This window comes from Scyliorhinus canicula, chromosome 7 (genome assembly GCF_902713615.1).
Source record: "Scyliorhinus canicula chromosome 7, sScyCan1.1, whole genome shotgun sequence".
Taxonomy (NCBI): Eukaryota; Metazoa; Chordata; class Chondrichthyes; order Carcharhiniformes; family Scyliorhinidae; genus Scyliorhinus; species Scyliorhinus canicula.
Genome location: NC_052152.1, coordinates 165,055,894 through 165,078,111, shown reverse-complemented (window position 1 = coordinate 165,078,111; position 22,218 = coordinate 165,055,894). Strand labels below are relative to the sequence as shown.

General features: G+C 50.3%; 1 long non-coding RNA gene across 1 annotated transcript in view; it reads left to right on the top strand.

The window, feature by feature from the left end:
- Positions 1 to 327: 327 nt before the first annotated feature.
- LOC119969499 overlaps positions 328 to 22,218 on the top strand; it is a 39,488-nt gene continuing 17,597 nt past the window's right edge. The window contains exon 1 of the long non-coding RNA XR_005461388.1: positions 328 to 443. This is a non-coding gene — a long non-coding RNA (uncharacterized LOC119969499). The remainder of the gene's footprint in view (positions 444 to 22,218) is intronic.

Genomic DNA, 22,218 nt, shown 5'->3' with positions numbered 1-22,218 from the left:
AGCAGCAGTGCTAGCCATTGTGCTTACCATGATGCCCATAAGACATGTGTTTTTAAAAATGGACAAAGATGGTCAAGGATGTAACTTCTGAGAACGCAAATTCAGTCACTGTCTGAATTGCCCCGTTGTGGGTGATACTGAGAGAGATAATGGAATGTCACACCCTCCTGTCTCAGAAAGAGATTTTGAAATGAAAAAGCCATGCAAATGTGAATTTCCATTTTCTGTGGAGATAGTGGAAGCTGATTATCATCTCAGCAGGAATTATATCTTGTAAATGATGTCTTAGACTAGTTCCTGGATTGTGTCTTCCAGGAATATGCAAGAGACTGGGATAAGAGCCAGCTGCAAAACCTGGTCAGAGTGGACTCGTGCTTGGTGTGTCAGAGCGTGTGACACAGAAGCAAAGAGGCAGCAGCAGTCACCGCTGCAAAAGTTTGGAGGTAAAAGTTCCGTCCATAAAATAAACCAGTTGGTGCTTGAACCTCCCCACCTCTCAATAGTCATTCCGAAGCTGGACTAACCAACATACAACAGATGCAATACTCTAGTTGTGGCCTAACTGGAGTTTATAAAGGTTCACCATAGCTTTTGTACTCAGTGTCTCTATTTATGAAGCCCAAGTCCCATGTGTTTTGCGAACCACTCTCACTATATGGCCTGCCACCTTCAAAAATCAATGCATGTGAATTCCCAGGTCCCGCAGTCCCTGAAAATCATTAAAAACTGTACCGTTAAATTAAATATCTGTACCTATTCCCTCTGCCAAAACACATCACCTCACACCAGTGTATCAAATTATATCTGCTACTTGTTTGCCATTTAGTTAGCCCATCTTTGTCCCATTGCAGTAGATTTTTTTTATCATTCTCAATGTTCGCAACTCCTCCAAGTTTGCTATAGTTGGCAAATTTTGAAATGTTACTCTATAATAATAGTTTTTAATGTCACAAGTAGGCTTACATTAACGCTGCAATGAAGTTACTGTGAAAAGCCCCAGTCGCCACATTCCGCCGCATGTTCGGATACACGGAGGGAGAATTCAAAATGTCCAAATTTCCCAACAGCACATCTTTCGGGACTTGCGGGAGGAAACCGGAACACCCGGAGCAAACGTGCACACTCCGTACAAACAGTGACCCAAGGGAATTGAGCCTGGGACCCTGCCGCTGTGAAGCAGCAGTGTTAACCACTGTGCTACCATGCCGCCCACTATATTCCAATATACATGTCATTTATGTATTGAAAATGTAGTGGTCCTATCACTGACTCTTGGGGAACTCCACTGTCTACCATCCTTCAATCTGAAACACAATAATTCACTGTGATACACTGCATTCAGTCCTTCAGTTAATTTGTTTTACCTGAGCTGACACTTATCCTCCTATTCCATAATTTTGCTGACCAGCATTTATCTGAGGTACTTCATCATGAACATTATATGTTAAATATTTTTTGTGGAAAAACTGGACATGAGTAAAATATGACAAATGTCAGAAATGAGTGCCCCTTTGAGTTGAGTTCAGAGGTTGGGATGTCATTTAATCAGAGATGGAAGGGTAGGGGTGGAGCTCTGTCACTTTCCCGACGACCCTCAATCAAGCTCCGAGCGGAAAGGGTGGAGGGCAGAATTCCCATCTGAAGGCCATTTGATGCCCTCAAGTAGACACTTCAGAGGCTCATGCTGTTACTGGTGGTATTCAACCAGCAGCGGGTAGTATACCCACCATCCAACTGCGCAGCAAAACCGGTCAGGCTTTCCAGTGGCCTACCGGGTGTGGTGCGGGGGGTGGGAGGGGTTGGGTTCCTTGCTCAGTGGCACTGGGTGCCCAACTGAGGGACCCAAATTTGGAAGGTGAACACTCAAAAAGTCACTCCCCTGTTCTTGCTGACAACACCTTTTTCCTCTTCACCTCCCCATTGGAAAGCCTTTCCATGTGATTTCCCCCCCACCCCCCCCCATCCTACTTAGACGCAACTCTGCCGAGGAATCCTTGGCTGATCCCTCTTGCAGGCCCAAATAATATCAGCAGTGGCCACCAGCAGCTCCCACCCTGTTTGGGACTTCATTATGTAGGAGGCTTGCTGCTGTCCAGGTATGTGTCTGGTTGCCTGGCAATTGTGTCGGATCACCAGGAGGGAAGTGCTCAAACTGGTGGGCGAGACTCCTGGCGCATCCAATAAACTCCATTAAAGCCTTTCTGATAGTTCGGCAGTGAAGCAAAGTTGCACATGCTCATAGCTAAATGCAGTGTTTGGGGTAATTTTATGTCTTCATTGCCAAGGTTGGGTGGGGTGGGGAGTGTAATTTGATGGAGCAAATCTACTGCTCATCACATAACTCATCCAAATATAATTTTATTGAATATTTAGTTGTTATGGACCGGGGAGAGATGTTGGATAATGTCTCCCTTTTCCCATCTCTTGAACAACTGCAACAAGGTTTATTTTAGAGACTTTAGCCCTTGTAAGTTTAATCAAAAGAAAGGATAAATATTTAGTTTTCACAACACCAGAAAATATACTAAATGGATTGATTGATATTTATTGTCACATGAACCAAAGTACAGTGAAAAGTATTTTACTGCGGCCAAGGGAATGTACACAGTACGTACATAATAGATAAAAGAATAATCGACAGAGTACATTGAGAATGGTACATCAACAAATAATGATTCGTTACAGACAAACACCCAGTCCTCATTCATGCAAATGCATGCACGTGCTCACACACACATGCACCAGAACAAATAATTTATATGGTTTTAATATGCATTTAGATTGTTTAAAGGGAAAAACAAGAGGTTACTTAGATTATCATCCCTCAGGATGGTTGTTAAAACATTGCAGGCCTGAGGGATTCTTGCTTGGTTCACTAAGGAAAAGAGGGATTAAATGTTTTTTGTGTTATTCAGCTGAAGTTGTGGTCAAGCCCCTGTCGTGAAGATATATTTCTGCAGGAAAAATAAATTAGCCGGACTTCTGGTGACGGCTTGTAGGAGAAGGTCACAAATAAGATAGCTCATGTCAGAGTCCTTGTTTCGTGGTCCTTTTAGCCCGGTGTCCGGGCGGCACAGTGGCACAATGGTTAGCACTGCTGCCTCACATCTCCAGGGACCAGGGTTCAATTCCCAGCGTGGGTCACTGACTGTGCGGAGTCTGCAAGTTCTCCCTGTGTCTGTGTGTGTTTCCTTTGGGTGCTCCAGTTTCCTCCCACAAGTCCTCAGAGACGTGCTTGTTGGGTGAATTGGACATTCTGAATTCTCCCATCGTGTACCGAACAGGCGCCGGAATTTGGGCGACTTGGGGATTTTCACAGTAACTTCATTCCAGTGTTAATGTAAGCCTACATGTGACACTAATAAAGATCATTATAAATTGGTTGACAAACCTGGCCCATCTAACTGTATTTTGTGAGAAGGTGCCGAAAGCCGTGATAAAGAAGATTGGAAATAAGGGTACGAGTGGTAGCCCTTCAATGGAGATAGAGAACATGGGAAACCCGTTGGGAGCAAAGGTGGCAGAGGTGACCTCATTAAGTGGGGCCGCACCCATCATGGTAGAAACGCTGGTGGAGGTAATGGCACTCCAGCTCGAGAGACAATAAGCATTTTAGAAGCGAAAAGGGAGATGATGGAGACCCTCAGGAAATCTGTTGAGGACGTGCTGGACCCAATAAGAGAGAGACTGGGAAGGACCACAGGGATGGTGAAGGAGCATGGAGAGATGGAGAGGCCTTGTCGCGACATACTGACCAAATAGCCTCACTGAAAGCTGAGCTGCTGGTGGAGGAGGGGAGGAATAAGGGCCTGAGAGCAAAGGTCAATGACTTGGAGAAGAGTTCGAGGAGGCAGAACATCAGGATCTTGGGGTTGCTGGAGGGGGTGCAGGGCCCGAGGCCGACTGAGTACTTTACTCAGATGTTTGCAAAGTTAAAGGGAGGGGGATGTACAGATGTCCCCTCCTGAGCTGGATATGGCCCACAGAACACTCTGAGGCCACAAGCGAATGAGCCGCACGAGCAATGATAGTATATTTCCACAGTTACCGGACGAAGGAGTGGGTCCTGAAATGGGGCAAAGAAAACCAGGATGTGAGATGGGAAGTCAATGGCATTCAAATTTAATAAGATGTGGGGCAGAGTTTGCAAAGAGGCATGCAGCTTTTAGTAAGGCGAAGTTGGCGTTGTGCAAGAGTGCAGTACAATTTGGTTTGGTGTACCCGGCGAGACTGAGAGTCACATACAACTCAAAGCATCATGGGCGCGATTCTCCCAAAACGGGAGAAATCGTAAAGCTGGCGTCAAACCCGGGCGGGTTTGACGCCAGCGCGCCCCTTCCCGACCGGGAACCGATTCTGGTACCCGGTCGGGGCTAGCAGCCCGACGCCGTAGGCTCCGGCATGATGGGCTTAACGAATATCGTTAAGCCCGCTTGCCGGAGTTAGCGCCGGCTGACGCGTCATATGACGTCAGTCGCGCATGCGCGGATTGGAAGACTCCAATCCGCGCATGCGCGGATGACGTCATCGCGTATTTGCGCGAAACCCGCGCATGCGCGGGCCGGGTTGCCCCTCAGCCGCCCCGCGAATCGATACTGCGGGGCGGCGGAAGGAGAAAGAGTGCGCGGGCATCGGGCCTGCTGTCCACGATCGGTGCCCACCGATCGCGGGCCCATGGCACCTTGGCACGGCCGTGGTACTGCCGTGCCAATCGGTGCCATGGTTATGAAAAGCGAGTTTGTGACGCCGTTTTTACGAACGGCCAGACCAGGTGTGTTTGCCGTTCGTAAAAACGGCGTAAAGGGCTGGGACTTCGGCCCATCGAACAGCTGTGAATCGCTGCCGGCCGTAAAAAAACGGCGGCAGCGATTCGGGTCGGGAGTTGGGCGGGGGGTGGGGGAGAATAGCGGGAGGGCGGGAAAAATGTCGGGAAGGCCCTCCCGCTATTCTCCGACCCGTCGTGGGGGTCGGAGAATTTCGCCCCATTTCTTTGAGACAGCGGAGTCTTTCATCAAAGAACAAGGACTTGGACTAAACTGAGTGGGTTTGAGTGGGTTTTTAATTGCAGTTGATGAGAAAGGATTGTTTGGGAATATTTCAATATTTTGTATATATGTTTGGTTAACTAGGGTTTATTGTTCTCCAATGGAGTGTATAATGGGCTGGTTTAGCTCAGTGGGCTAGACAGCTAGTTTGTCATGCAGATCAAGGCCAGCAGCGCAGGTTCAATTCCTATACCGGCTTACCCGAACAGGTGCCCGATGTGGTGACTAGGGGCTTGTCACAGAAACTTCATACTTGTGACAATAAAAGTTTAATATATTGGGCTGGTTTAGCTCAGCTGGTTTGTGATGCAAGTAACTTCATTCTTGCGACAATAAAAGATTATTATTATATGTTGTTGGGGAGTGATTAGGGGGCTAAGGAAGTTTGGGGTAATGATTAAGGCAGTAATGTGGATAATTTGTCGCGCATGATGGTAGGTTGAGAATTGGTTTTGATTTTGATTATTCCTTTATTGGGGGAAGGGGGGGGCACGGCTGGGGGGTCTCTGTCTCTTTTGTTTGTTCTTTGGATATGTACCCTGGCGGGAAGCTACCTCACTAGCAGTTGGATCTTAGCTCGTGAATGAGAGTGAGGTGGGGGGTGGTGCTGTGGCCTTTTGAACCTGTTTGGACTGAGGGTTTGTTTGATAGGGGGAGGGGGATAGTAAGGAGAGAACATTGTTCATTGGGAGGTAGCTGGCAGGTTTCTGGGTTAGAGGAAAGGGGCGGGAGAGTAGAATGCTGATGGTGACCAGGGTTTTTCTTTGTCTCACCCGATAGGTGGGGCTGGCGGCCATCTTGGGTGGGCCTCGGTTCTAGGATAATCCCTCGTAGTGGAAATGGCTGACTTGAGAGGGAGGGGGAGGGGAAGCAGAACCATAGCAGTTATGCACTCTGGGGTTAAGGAATTTTCTTTTCTCTCCCCAGTACATAAAGTATATTCAAGGGTAATTTTTTTTTGTGATGGGAAATCCTCTTCTGCCTGGGATGAGGAAAACTGATTACTCAGCGATAGTTAGCTCAGATCATGCTCCACATGTAGTAGATTTGGTATTAGAAATAAGTTGGTTCAGTGAGGCTGGATGTGGGATTATTGATGAATTTGGGGTTCTGTGGATGGGTATCGAAGGCAATAGACAAGTATGTGGGGTTTACCAGGAATGGGTCAGCCTCACCCTTGGCTGTGTGGGAGGCTCTGAAAGCAATGATTAGAGGGGAGATAATTTTGCATAAAGCGCATTTGGATAGGGGGGCAGGTGAAGAATGCCAAAAGTTGGTAAAAGACATATTGGTGGATACCGCAGGTCCTTGAATGACGGAAACCCAGAGTTCCTGGCTAGCAGGAAGAAGCTGTGGATGCAGTTTGACCTGTTATTCACGGATAAGGTGGTGCACCAGCTGCAGTGGTAGTCACCACTGTTTGTATAATACATATATGAGGTGTATTACAGTAAGGCTCCTGTACTACAGGTACGGGGGTAGATCCCTGCCTGGTGGCTCTGCCCAGTAGGCGGAGTATAAATGTGTGTGCTCACTGAGCTGCAGCCATTTCGGCAGCAGCAGCAGGAGGCAACACATCTCTGCTTAATAAAGCCTCGATTACTCTCTACTCTCGTCTCGTCGTAATTGATAGTGCATCAATTTATTAAGCAGAGATTTTACAGCGATAGAACTACGCATCAAGCCTGCAGCTGCACCCTCAAGCAGACAACGCCACGTCAGCTTTCGACAATTGGCTAGCTTGCTTTGAAGCCTACAGAAACTCCAGATCCTGTACTCACGGGTGAGCTCCGATATTTTTCCCCTTATCCGAGACGCGCCCAACTACACTGAGGCCATGGCACTTCTGAAAGGGAACAACATCCGGCTGATCAACAAACTCTGCGCCAGGCACGTCCTGTCCACGTGGCAACAACTCCCCGGTGAGTGTTTAGACGATTTCTGGTGTGCCCTGCACATCCTGGCGAGGAACTGCGATTGCCAGGCAGTTTCGGCCGTGGAACACACAGAACTCTTAATCAGGGACGCCTTAGTTACGGGCATGCAGTCGGCGTACATCCGTCAGCGCCTATTAGAAGGGAGTATGCTTGACCTCGCGGCGACCAGGCAAGTAGCGAATTCAGTAATGGTAGCCTCCCGTAACGTACAGTCGTACGTCCCCGACCGCATGGCATACACCCCCGACCGCACAGCGTCCTCGTAGACATCGTGGACCCCACCAGCGGCCACCCCCAGCCAACCCCAAGCCTGCGCCGCGCGGCCGCCACCAACCCTGGGGGGCCCAAGTGCTATTTCTGCAGGCAGACAAAGCACCCCCAACAATGCTGCCCGGCGCGGAGCGTAATCTGCAAGGCCTGCGGAAAGAAGTTTCTGCACCCCACACGTGCGACCTGTGGGTGCTGCCATCTTCGTCCCCTCAGACCACGTGTGGCCCGTGGGCGCCACCATCTTTAACGACCCCCGCCATGTGCGCCCTGTGGGTGCCGCCATCTTCGGCGCCATCTTGGACTGTGCTGCAGGACCCCTGCTCGTCGGGTACTTCATCGGGCCGTTCATCATCTGCCACCACCGCCGACCAGCCCGGGGCCCACCAACACCAACCGCAAATCACCTCCATCACGCTCGACCAGTCCCGGCTGCACAACTTTGCAACCGCGTCGATGACGGTAAAGGTCGATGGGTACAAGACATCCTGCCTTCTTGACTCCGGGAGGATGGAAAGCTTCAACCACCCCTCTACAGTAAGGCGCTGCTCCCTCACGTTACACCCCATTAACCAGAGAATCTCCCCGGCTTCCGGATCCCATTCCGTGGAAATCCGGGGGTACTGCATCGCCACCCTCATTGTCCAGGGCGTAGAGTTCAGCAACTTCCGACTCTACATCCTCCCCAACCTCTGCGCTGCCCTGTTACTCGGCCTGGACTTCCGGTACAACCTCCAAAGCCTAACTCTAAAATTCGGCGGACCACTACCACCCCTCACCGTCTGCGGCCTCACGACCCTTAAGGTCGACCCACCTCTCCTGTTTGCAAACCTCACCCCGGATTGCAAACCCGTCGCCACCAGGAGCAGACGGTACAGTGCCCAGGACAGGACCTTCATCGGGTTGGAGGTCCAGCGGCTTCTGTGGGAAGGCATCATTGAGGCCAGCAACAGCCCCTGGAGAGCCCAAGTGGTAGTCATAAAGACTGAGGAGAAACAGAGGATGGTCATTGACTACAGTCAGACCATCAATTGGTACACGCAGCTCGACACGTACCCCCACCCACGCATATCTGATATGGTCGATCAGATTGCACAGTACTGGGTCTTTTCGACAGTGGACCTGAAATCTGCCTACCAGCAGCTCCCCATCGTAAGGCAGACCGCCCATACACTGCATTCGAAGCAGATGGCCGCCTTTACCATTTCCTTAGAGTTCCCTTCGGCGTCACTAACGGGGTCTCGGTCTTTCAACGTGAGATGGACCGAATGGTTGACCGGTACAGGCTGCGGGACACCTTCCCGTACCTAGATAATGTCACCATCTGCGGCCACGACCAGCAGGACGATGACACCAACCTTTTTAAATTTCTCCAAACCGCCAAACTCCTGAACCTCACGTATAACAAGGAGAAGTGCGTGTTCAGCACCAACCGCATAGCCATCCTTGGCTATATGGTGCAAAATGGAGTTCTAGGGCCCGACCCCTCCCCCACTGCCCCAAGGCCCTGAAACGATGCCTGGGGTTTTTCTCCTACTATGCCCAGTGGGTCCCTAACAATGCGGACAAGGCCCGCCCACTCATTCAGTCCACAGTCTTTCCCCTGACGGCTGAGGCCCGCCAGGCCTTCAACCTCATCAAGGCAGACATCGCCAAGGTCATGATGCACGCGGTCGATGAGACGTTCCCTTTTCAGGCTGAGAGCGATGCATCGGACGTCGCTCTGGCCGCCATCCTCAACCAGGCAGGCAGACACGTGGCATTCTTTTCACGCACCCTCCATGCCTCTGAAGAAAAGGAGGCCCAAGCCATCGTAGAAGCTGTGCAGCATTGGAGGCATTACCTGGCCGGCAGGAGATTCACTCTCCTCACTGACAAACGATCGGTTGTCTTCATGTTCAATAACACATAGCGGGACAAGATCAAAAATGATAAAATCTTGAGGTAGACGATTGATCTCTCCACCTACAATTACGAGATTTTGTATCGCCCCGGTAAGCTCAACAAGCCCCCGATGCCCTATCCCGAGGTACATGTGCCAGCGCACAAGTGGACCGACTCTGGGCCCTACACGATGGCCTCTGTCACCCTGGGGTCACCCGGTTCTTTCACTTCATAAAGGCCAGCAACCTGCCCTACTCCATTGAGGAGGTCAGGGCTATCACCAGAGACTGCCAGGTCTGCGCGGAGTGCAAACTGCACTTCAACCGGCCAGACCGAACGCACCTGGCGAAGGCCTCCCGTCCCATTGAACGCCTCAGCATGGATTTCAAAGGGCCCCTCCCCTCCTCCGACCTCAACATGTATTTCCTGACCATGGTCGATGAACATTCCAGATTCTCCTTCGCCATTCCATGCCCTGATGTGAGGCCTGCCACAGTCATCAAAGCCCTCAACACCATCTTCACCCTGCTCGGTTTCCCCGCTTACATCCATAGCGACCAGGGCTCCTCCTTTATGAGTGACGAGCTGCGTCAGTTCCTGCTCAGCAAGGGCATTGCCTCGAGCAGGACGACCAGCTGCAACCCTCCGGGGAAACGGGCAGGTGGAGAGGGAGAATGGAACGGTCTGGAAGGCCGTCTAAAAATCTCCTGGTCTCCCGCTGGCAAGAGGTCCTCCCCGACACGCTCCACTCCATCGATCGCTACTTTGCACTGCGGCTAACGAAACCCCCGATGAATGTCTCCTTGCCTTCCCCAGGAAGTCCACCTCCGGGGTTTCACTCCCAACGTCGCTGGCAGCTCCAGGACCCGTCCTCCTCCGCAAACACATGCGACTCCACAAGGCGGACCCGTTCGTCGAGAGGGTACAGCTACTCTATGCAAACCCGTAGTACGCCCACTTGGCGCACCCCAACGGCCGCCAAGACACAGTCTCCCTAAGGGACCTGACACCAGCTGGTTCCCTACCCCACCTCCAATTGCCCCGGCGCCACCCTCCCACCCCCCCAGTACAACTCATCATCACAGCCCCCGCTCCAGGACGATCGGTCCTCCCATTGGTTCCACCCAGGGATGAAGATGAGGACTACATGCTCCCCAGGTCACAGGCGATCCAGCCGGCGCTTGCATCACCACCGGGACTGCGGCGCTCATAACGGAGGATCAAAGCACCCGACCGGCTAAATTTGTGAACTTTCAACAAACTGTACACTTCAAAAATGCTCACACAACATGTAAGTAGTTTTTCCACCACCCCCGCTGGACTCTTTTTTAACAGGGTGTGAATGTGGTAGTCACCACTGATTGTATAATACGTATATGAGAGGTAATACAGTAAGGCTCCTGTACTACAGGTACGGGGGTAGATCCCTGCCTGCTGGCTCCGCCCAGTTGGTGGAGTCTAAGTGTGTGTGCTCACCGAGCTGCATCCATTTCTGGAGGCAACACATCTCTGCTTAATAAAGCCTCAATTACTCTCTACTCTTGTCTCGTCGTAACTGATAGTGCATCACAGTGCTCGAGTGGGGATTTTGTACGAATATGGGGAGAAGGCCAGTTGTCTCTTGTCTTGCCAGTTGAGGTGGCAGACTGCCTCCTGAGAGGCTATTCAGGTCAGACACTCAATTGGCAGGCTGATGTCCACTTCCGGCACAGTTGATTGAATGCTTGAAATGTTCTATAAGAACCTTTACAAGTCAGAGCTGCCGGGGAGAGGGGTGGTAGGGTGTTCCGGAGATTGTGAAGGGCTAAGAGTTTCCTGAGTTGGGGAAGGAAGAGTGTGAAGGGTTGGAGAGGCTGTTGAGCACAGAGGAGGTATTGACAGCAATTGGATGGATTCAGACATGTAAGGCCCCGGGGCCAGACAGGCTCCGGTAGAACTTTACAAGAAGTTTGTGGGACAGCTGGTGCCGATATTAGTGGGGATGTTCGAGGACTTGGTAGCATGGGATTCCCTGCCTGAGGCGTTGTTGCAAGCATCAATTTCACTTCCATTAAAAAAGGATAAGGACCCCATGGAATGTGGGTCGTACTGCCTTATTTCTCTACTTAATGTGGATGCCAAGATATTTGCCAAGGTGTTAGCACTGAGTCTGAACCATGTCTCCCTCAAGTTATCAGGGACAATCAGTTGGGTTTTGTCAAAGGCCGACAGTTGTCATCTAACGCCGGTGATTGCTCAGTGTGATGCTTTCCTCGTCTGAGGGGCCTGTTCTAGGGCTGATCATCACATTAGATGCCAAGAAGGAATTCGGTAGGGTAGAGTGGGCATATCTTTTTGCGATCTTGGAGAAGTTTGGGTCCCAAATTTGTGTCTTGGATATGATTGTTTTAAAAGGTCCCAACAGCTAGTGTCTGCCTCAATACCATGAACTCGGGATACTTCTAATTAAATAGGGGAACGAGGCAGAGGTGCTCTCTGTCCCCCTCTTGTTTGCATTGGTGATAAAGCCTTTGGCCATCACCTTGATGGCTTCAGATAAGTGGAGGGGGATAGTGAGGGGAGGGGTGGAGCATAGGGTGTTCCTGTTTGCTGACAATCTTTCATTTTATGTGATGGACCTGGTCCCCACCATGGGAGGCATAATACAGTAGTCCCCCGTTATACCGCGCTCCGCAATACCGCGGTTCGCGATATACGGCGGGGGGGCTTATGGACCCCAACTTACTTGCACTGGGACGGAGCTGGGGCAACTTCAGGTTTCCAGTCGGGGACGGATTATTTTTAGCAAACAAGCCTGCTGACAGCAGCGAGAGTGATGGGCTGCATTCAGGAAGGGGAACCCTTAATCGCGGGCATTGGGGAGTGGGCTCAGTTTTAAAGCTTGGATGTTGACATCTGCAGTCACTTGCCCTGTGGTCTCTGCTCCGCTTCGAACAGTCTGTATGCCTCCGTGCGCAGTGTTGCGAGGCTTTTTCTCAGTACTCCTTCAAAATGTGTGATGTCCAAATCCTGTTTCTCAAATTACAGAATTCCTGCCTCCACACTTCTACCCTGCGTTGTTGCTGATGATACGTTTATATGCATTTAGTTTAAGTTTATATAGTTTTAAATTCCAAATGACTGTTCGTATGAGTTTTGAATGATAAAATGATCCGCGGCTCGGATGTAACGCGTGTGGCTGTCTTGGACCCCAACACCCGCGTTATAACGGGGGACTACTGTAGAACTGCTGAGGCACTTTTTCAGGATAGAAGCTAACAATGGGAAAAAGTGAGTCCTTTCCTGTAAATCCACTAGGGAAGGGAGTTAATTTAAGGGTGCTACATTTTCATATGGCTGGCTCCAGCTTTAGGTATCTGGGGGTCTAAGTTGCCTTGGCTCATCTCCGTAAACTGAATTATTCCAGCTTGGCAGGTAGGGTCAAGGTCGATGTGCAAAGGTGGGATAATCTTCCCCAGCCTTTGGCAGGAATGGTTCAGTCAATCAAGCTGAACATTTTGCCAAGAGCTTTGTTTTTATTCCAGTGTTTGCCTGTCTTTCTCCCTAAATCCTTTTTTCAGGGAGTTGAAAAGTTGATGACATCCTTTATATGGGTAGGCAGGAATTCGAGGGATTGCAGCACAGTCCTTCAAAGGAATAGATAGTCAGAGGGCTTGGCATTGCAAACCTGATATTTTACTACTGGGCAGCTAATGTGGAGAAGGTGTTGGGTTGGTATGGTGACCCAGGAGCCACGTGGGTGCAGATGGAATTGAAGTTGTGTAGAGGGTCAGGTCTGAAGATATTAGCTACAACATTGCTCATGTTCTCACCGGGAAAGTATTCAGCAAATCCTGTGCTTGTCTCCACTTGGAGACAATTCTGACAGCATTTTAAATTGGGGACAGTCTCAAAGCTGGCTCCTATTTGTGCGAAACACCTGTTCGAGCTTGCGAGACTGGATGCTACTTTCGGGGGTTGGGAGGGGAAGGGGATGGATAGAGTGGGTGGTTTGTTTCTGGTTTGGCGGTTTGGCAATCTGGAGGAACTGTTGGTAAAGTTTGGGCTCTTGCAACCTGATTTATTCAGTTATATACAAGTTCGCAACTTTGCAAAGTGGATTTTCCTGACATTCCCCGTGGTGCCACCAAACTCACTGATGGAAAGGGTTCTTTCGCTCAGTCAACTCAGGCCTTCCTACTCCATCCCTTCCCATCTGATCTCTTAGCACCTCCCCTCTTCCGAATCTGCTCTGGCGTGAGGTTATGGCTGGGTGAAATAAATACTGCCCCACATCTTCTTTTTATCACCTTAGCAGTAATACTTTCTGTTCTGTTTGTACGTGTCTTAGGGTCAAATAATGGTATGGAAAGTAGTTTCAGTCTAGATTGACTCACTCAAAATGAAATTCATATTATTTACCATACTCTACTGGAAAAAACTGCAAGGAGATCATCAATTCGTCCTGCCTTCCCCTCCAGCACCTGATATTATTTTTTAATTTAGATTACCCATTTTTTCCAATTAAGGGGCAATGTAGCATGGCCAATCCACCTACCCTGCACATCTTTGGATTGTGGAGGCAAAACCCACACAAACACGGGGAGAATGTGCAAACTCCACACGGACAGTGACGCAGAGCCGGGATCGAACCTGGGACCTCGGCGCCGTGAGGCTGCAGGGCGAACCCACTGCGCCACCGTGTTGCCCCTGCTCCAGCACCTGATATAATCACATTCCAGAAGCAACAATCCTACTTATGTAATATTTGTTTTCAATGTCCTGACCTGAGACTCTAAACCTGTACAAATGGAATAATGCTATGCCCAAGCAACAAAACGCCACTGTCATCTTGTTGTCTTCAGTTTGGTGGTAATTTAAGTCTGTACTGAAGCAACATTTTACTAGTAAACACTGGAAAATACCAAACATTTAATCTTATTATTGGTATTAGAATGTTTTCCCCTTTAATTACAAAAAGTTTTGTAAGACAAATGCGGATGAAGTGCCGGATTTAAAGATCTGGCCTATTTCCTTAATCCCCATACACCATCATGAGCACTTGTATTTTGCCGTTTTAAGTAAGCAAATGTTTTTCTTTCTTTTACTACATCCTTTCAATTAAATATCCATCGAACAATTTTGAAACAATTGTACGGTTAGGTCGATGAAATTTCACAAGAAAATTGTTAGCCCTAGATTTCCATAAAAACACGATTGCTTCGTATGTACTGTTAAATTATATTTAAATTCCACCTACAGGGCTAACAGCCATGATTTACCTAGAACGGCTGTAGGTTTTTCATGCTTAAACTATTGTATAACATGAGAATGCCCCAGATTTGTGGATTAGTACAGCGCAGAAGGATGCCATTCACCTCATTGAATGTACTCTTTTGAATGTCAATTCATTTAGTCACATTCCTTTTCCACATATTCTTGTAATCGGTTGCTATTCCAGTATTTATTAATTTATGTTTTGAAAGCTGGTATTGTATTTACATCCATCACCCTATAAGTTGGTGCATTCCAAATCCCAATCACTTGTGTGAGAATTTATTTCCTCCTGCCACCTCTGGTGCTTTTGCCTTAAAGTTGCGCCCTCTAGTCTATGACCCTTCAATCATTGGAAACATTTTAAAAAAAATTCTGCTCTCCATTTTAATCCATCTCTCTTTTCTTGCTCTTGTTGACTTCCGCTTATCCTTTGCGCTGCTTTCCAAAAATATACTCTAAAAATCTGTAAAAGCGCATTACAAAACATTTCAGATTGAATATTCAAATCGAAGAATATTAAAATTCAACTTTTCCCCATATATCCTGCACCACTTGAAGTTCCTTAATACAATTGTAATACTCTTCATATTTACAATCTATGTTCCATTTCAGGCAGGTAAGCCAAGGGCAAAGCATTTTGAATTGAATATTACAGAAAGTGCAACAGAATTCAACATTTTTCTGTAAAGCATGTTGCACCCTGAGATGCCTCAATACATTTTCAATATTCTTAATATTAACAATGTACATTTCATGTCAGACATACAACCCGAGGGATTCTACTCAGCTTCCAGCCCCTCAGTGCACTGTGGCTGAAAGGACTTAGTCAGTGACCTTTAGAAGCTCCATTCATACAGCGATGAAGAAAAAGGGCAATATTCACAGATCCCAAAATGACATTGACCTTCAATAAGCTGCTGCAACAGTAACATCAACCTGTCAAACATTTCATGTCTGCTGGCAACCACAGGATACTTCTAAATCTTTAAAATCTGAAAAATCATCAAGTACATGTTGAAATAATGATGTTCATGGAACAGAATTCTCATAACATAGTCACCACAACCTATTCACATGTGTGGTCTTTCCAATGTATCACAGAATGGCTCACCATCCTGATGCATCTCGTTGAGCTGCAAGTTTCATTGTTTGAAAGGTAACGTTCCATGGACAGGATTGATCTAAATGGGAGCAAAGTCCCACAACGAGTGGGTTTAGTCGGGTGTTTCCTGGCGCTTGCCTCGTGGAGAAACACAGTGCCATAAACCAGTACCTGGGTTCGATAGGGGGCCTCAGCGGGGGAACGCGCGGCTGAGGCTACACTTGCCAGAACTCCTCAGTGTAGCAAGAGATCTGGATGGGATTTTTAAATTGCCGTTCCGATCTCTGGAGCCCCCAAAGCGACCCCAGGCCTCAACGCACCATGGGAGGGTCTCCAGACACCTCCCGTACCTCCCCAACACTTGGGCAGAGTACCCCTGGCCCGATCACCACCATGCAAAAATGCCAGCTTGACAGTGCCAAGCTAACACCTTGACAGCGGCTCGCCAGCTGCCAGTGCAACTTGGGTACCTTGGCAGTGCCAGACTGGCACCCAGGTGGCACTGCCAGCCCTCCTGGCTGGGACTGACAGTGCCATCAGCAATGCCAGGGTTACACCCTGCCCAAAGGACATGCACCTAGGGGCCTCAAATCCCCTGGGAGACCTCTGAGTGTGATTCTATCTGGTCCCCATTGCAGAGACCAGTACTCAACAGCACTTGCCTGAGGCCTTCGAGGCAAAAGGGATAAATCCCAACTCCTCGTGTACTTCAGGATAATGCATATTAAAGTGAGACTAGCTGTCACGTTTTAAAATGCAGATTTCCCAATAAGTGATCCTCCCACAATGGTACGATTTACATCGCAACGCTTCGCGAGATCGCAGTAGATCTCGCGAGGCATTGTGAGCCGGGTAGACCCCAGGAGTGGGTTCTTCAGGTTTCTGTCGGCCATGCTGCGCCGCGGCACACAGCTTTTTGGGCATAGCATGGCCATTCGATTGCGCCCCATATTCCTACAGCAGACAGATAGGCCAATTAAGAAATGTTATTAAAAGATCAACAAAATGGAAACATTGAACTCTGGTCAATTAACCATTGAAAGAATTACATTTCTTTGTTGCCACAAAGAGAAAAAGGATGGAGGTGCCCACATTCTGGATTCTTGGAAAAGAGGTTTATTAACAGTGATACTCAATACAAATAAGATGGTGATCTGCCTAAAGCCCACACAAACACTCAGCTGATGTCACTACACATGAGGTGACGCATAGCCAGCAAGAAAGTATTTTCAGATCATAACATCTTGTGTGGCATGGTGGCACAGTAGTTGGCACTGCTGCCTCAGAGCTCCAGGGACCGGGTTCAATTTCGGCCTCGGGCGACTGCCTATGTGGAGTTTGTAATTCCTCCCTGCGTCTGCGTGGGTTAACTCCGGGTGCTCCGGTTTCCGCCCAATGTCCAAGAATGTGCAAGTTAGGTGGATTGGCCATGCTAATTACCACTTTGTCCATATGATTAGGTGGGGTTACTAGGTTATGTGGATAGGGTGAAGGCATGGGCTTAAGTAGAGCGCTCTTTCCAAGGGCCGGTGTGGAGTCGATGGGCTGAATGGCCTCCTTCTGCACTGTAAATTCTCTGATTTTAATTCTATACCTCTCCCTATTTACTTCATCAGTGCAACGACAACAATTAACATTTATACAACAGATGCCCTGATACGTTGGCTAGGATTCTCCGCTTTTTGACGCAGGCAGCAAAATTGTCCATTGAGGGGAGAATGTTGTGTCGGACAAAAAAAGGCATTGACGCCCGCTGCTGATCCCTTTGCAAAGCTCTGGTCCGCCGCTGGTGCCAACATCGAGGTTTACACCCGGTGCCGGTGGCCCCATGCAAATGTGCGATTTGCATCGACTCGCCGTTGATTAACAGACTGGACACTCCTCTGCGATGCTCCACCTCTCTCAAGCGGGAATCTTGCGGGTGTGAAATGGTGCAAGTATTTATAAGCAGGGCCCAGGCGCCATGGCTGTTGAGGGGGAGCAAGAAGGTAAAAAAACTCTCAACACCTTTTGGCCTTGCTGTGAGGTATCTGCCTGGGCATCAGGGAGTAGTGGGGAACAACCTTCTGGCAAGTGAGAGGATTCTGGGTGTCCAACTTGGGAACGGCATGGTCTGGCTGAGACCCCCATTGCTGTATCATCAAGGGGATGGGCATAGCCATGCTCAATTGCCAGCCCACCAGGTGTTGGCACTCCTTAGAAGCACAGCCCCACAGTACAGGAAGCAGGAGATTAGCAGAGGTAACACCAAACAGGACACATGCACCATAGCCATTATAACCCTCCCTGACACACAGCCTCTCTCAGAGTAGAAGCCTCACCAGTGACACTATTAGCTAGCCCACCCTGAGGATCACGACATGTCTCCAAACCTTGCCTGCTCCCGGACAGGAAATTTGACCAGCTCTCTGTAACAACCTCTGTGTTAAACCCAGGCTCCACATCACCCTGCAGGTAAACTCCCAACACACATCCCTTGCTCACCCCCATTTGTAGGACCTGCCTGCATACCAGCCTTTTAGCTTGGAGGTGACTGACTGCACAAGCTGACTGTCTCCACCACACAACCAGTTGCCACCCGCCTGGCAGGATAACACAGCGCCCATCCAGTGCGGATACCCACAGTAGACCCAACTGGGAGAAACAGGACAGGGCACGCAGAGCCTATCGCTGGCAGCCACTGGTTCCCCTATTGACAGGGACAGGTGGTAAGGATAGAAGCTCCCCATATCAGAGACCCAGTGCCAGTCACTGATGGGGACAGGGGTACTGGGCGGACAGCATCATATCAAAGGAGCCGGGAAGGGAGGGGTTGAGAACATGTTGAGGGTGGCGCAGCTCTACACTTCATTGTGACCATGTAGCTTGGTGTCATTGAATGGTCAAGGAAATCCTCATCTTGCTAACATTCTCTGTCTCACCCCCCTCCATGTGCAGATACATGGATTTTGTATGACAGCGAGCTATGCTCGCTAACTACATGTCCGCTACAGCCATTGCGGATGCTCTGGAGCGCCAGGGACAGTCCAAGGGGGAACCTGCACAAGAGAACCCTGCATAAGAGAAGCCTGCTCCAGAGCAGGGACAGTCGGTAAGGCTCAAGTGCCGACCGTCCAGCAGACCAACGAGGATGTGTGAAGGAGGCGTCACATCAGTCCACGTTTTTGCCCACTGCACCTGTCCTTCGAGGAGCTGCGGACCGCGTGTGCTGGCGCTGATTCTGGCTCATTCCAGGGCTCGAGCGGGGACCTGTGTGGGATCTCACAATTGTCCTCACACATCTGCGATGCAACAGGTGCCTATACACCCGGGCTTCGGACTACATGACCTTCAACCTGGACCAGGTCTAACAGGATGCCTGGGCAGAGGGATTTGACACCATCCCTGGCAAGCCCAAAATCCAGGCATTGTTCAATGGCTTGCATGTCACCCTCTGATCACCAGTTCAACAAGGGGTGCCCTTCATCGATAGGATCGACCACCAGCTGCACATCATGCACATCCGCGCCCGACATGCAGGCAGCATACATAACGCATGCAGCCTGGTGCACTGGTAGGCTCCCAGCCCTTTTGAGGTGCTCCCTCGGGTGAGGGGTTGACTATTGGGCGACAAGGGTTCTCCCCTGAGGTCATGGCTAATGACACCTGTGCGAAGGCCACAGACCAAGTGGAGAACTGCAATAATGATGCCCTTGCAGAAACCAGGAGCGTCATTGAGACATGCATCAGCTTATTCAAGATGTGCTTCCGAGCCTGGACTGCTCTGGTGAGGTGCTCGAATATGGATCCCAGAGGGTCTCGAGCATTGTGGTGGCCTGCTGAATCATGCATAACATCCTGTAGCTTAGTGGTGACATGCCAGAGGAGGAGGAAGAATGCAGGGCCACATTTGATGAGGAGGACGAGGATGGTGTCCAGGTGGATCCAGCTGCCCAATGTGTGATCCAGGGCTCACACCCCTTCCCTCTCTCTCAGTCCTTCACTCCACCTTCCCCCTGGCCTTCCACATCTTCCCACTACCACAGCTCCCCAGCGCCCCTCCAAGGGTCATAACAGCATCAGCACACGGTGTTGGCCCTAGGTTGGCAGTGCAAGCGGGTCTTGCCCACAGGATGGAGGATGATGACGAACAGCTGTGAGATGAGCTCTGGTGCTCCTCATTGTTTGACAAAGTCTGACTCCTGTCTTTAGGATAATATTCCAATGTGCTCCTGGGTGATCCCTGCATGTATGTTGGCAAAGAAGCCCAGATATCTAGCGGGGGTTGGGGGGTTGCAGGAGATGGGAGGCTGTCATACAACGTAGGCTCACACTACAGCCCGCATGAGGGTGTCGTAGGGCGTTCATGTGTCATGGCCGCCCTGCCTGCCCTGCTCACCCCAACCTCCACCCTCCCCCCGATCACCCCTCTTCCCACCCATAAGATGTACAACATCCAATCCTTCACACCTGTTAGACAAAGGTGAGAGGCACTTCGGACTGGTAGTGCAAAAGTGTTTAATGGTGATTATGTACACCGGTGGCCCTTATCCCTCACTGTCTTCTATCTACTACACCCATGATACATGCCAACTTAAGTGTCATATATCGTCCTTATTGATGAACTATCAATTACGAGAAGACGAGAGTAGAATGTAATCGAGGCTTTATTACACTGAGATGTGTGGCCTCCGACATCAGCTGATGAAATGGCTGCTGTACGGGGAGCACACATATTTATACTCCACCTACTGGGCTGAGCCAGCAGGCAGGGATCTACCCCCGTACCTGTAGTACAGGGGCTTTACCGTAAAACACATATATATACATTACATACATCAGTGGTGACTACCACATTCACCCCCTGTTAAAAATTGAGTCCAGCGGGGGTGGTGGAGAACTATATACAGAAAGTTGTGTTCAAAATCACAGACAATATTATAAATTCAGGAGGTCCGGTGCCCTGATCTGCTGTCGAGAGCTCCGCAGTGCTGGAGGCGACTCAGGCGGCTCCAGAAGCGTGTCAAAATTGTCTTCATCCCTGGGTTGGAGCAAGGGGAGGACGAATTGTCCCAGAGCGGGGGCTGCGCTGGGGTGCGCCGGGAGAAGGGAGGGTGGTACCGGGGCACGGTCTGGCCGGTAGAAGTGCGGTTTACACTGCGCGCAGACCTGGCAGTCTCTGGTGATAGCCCTGACTTCCTCGATGGAGTAGGGCAGATTGTGGGCCTTGATGAAATGCTAAAAACAGGTGACCCCTGGGTGACAGAGATTGTCATGCAGGGTCCGGAGTAGGTCCACTTGTGCGCTGGCACATGTACCTCGGGATAGGGCATTGGGGGGCTTATTGAGCTTCCTGAGGCGATACAAAATCTCGTAGTTGTAGGTGGAGATCTCAATCCTCCGCCTCAAGATTTTATCGTTTTTGATCTTGCCCTGCTATGTGTTGTTAAACATGTAGGCAACCGACCGTTGGTCAGTGAGGAAAATGAATCTTCTGCCAACCAGGTAATGCCGCAAATGCTGCACAGCTTCAACGATGGCTTGGGCCTCCTTTTCGAAGGAGGAGTGGCGAATTTCGGAGGCATGGGGGGTGCGTAAAAAGAATGCCACGGGTCTGCCTGCCTGGTTGAGGGTGGCGGCCAGAGCGACGTCTGATGCATCGCTCTCGACCTGGAAGGGGAACGTCTCGTCGACCACGTGCTTCACGGCCTTGGCAATGTCGGCCTTGATACGATTGCAGGCCTGGTGAGCCTTGGCTGTCAGGGGAAAAATGGTGGATGGAATGAATGGGTGGACCTAGTCCGCATAGTTTGGGACACAATGGGCGTAATACGAAAAGAACCCCAGGCATTATTTGAGGGCCTTGAGGCAGTGGGGAAGGTGGAGTTCCATGAGGGGGAGCATGCGATTGGGGTCGGGCCCCAGAACTCCGTTATGGTCCACGTAGCCAAGGATGGCTAAGCGGTTCATGCTGAACATGCACCTCTCCTTGTTATACGTGAGGTTGAGGAGAGCGGCAGTGTGGAAAAATTTGGAAATGTTGGCGTCATGGTCCTGCTGGTCGTGGCCGCAGATGGTGACATTGTCCAGGTACGGGAAGGTGGGGGGGGTGCCAGGACAATAGCAGCAATTGAGTGGGCCTGGCACACTGCAGTGAAATGTCCCTTCTTTCCACAGGCCTTGCAGAGGGCGCTCTGCGACAGGCAGCGCTGTCGGGGGTGTTTTGATTGCCCACAGAAGTAGCATTTCGGTCCCCTGGGGTTGGTTGGCTGCCACGCGGCACAGGCGTTGGGTTGGCTGAGGGCGTTTGCCGATGGGGGTCCATGATGGTGTGGCCATCGGCGGGGTCCATGGTGCACGGGGGGGGGGGGGGGGGGGGGGGGGGGGGGGGGGGGGGGGGGCGGGGGGGCCGCACGGTCGGGAGCATGGGCCTGAACGTTGCGTGAAGCGACCGTAAGTGAGAGCGCTAGTGTTTTGGTCGCTGCGAGGTCGGGCGTGGCCCCTTCTAAGAGGCGCTGGCGGATGTAGTCAGACCCTTTGCTCATAACGAATGCCTCTCTCATCCGCAGATTCGAGTGTTCCATGGCCGAAACGGCCTGACAGTCACAGTCTCTAACTAGGGCGAGCAGGGCGCACCAGAAATCTTCCACCGACTCACTGGGAAGTTGGTGCCACATGGAGAGGAGATGCCTGGCGTAGATCTTGTTAGTCCGCTGAGCATAATTCTCCTTCAGTAGCGCCATGGCCT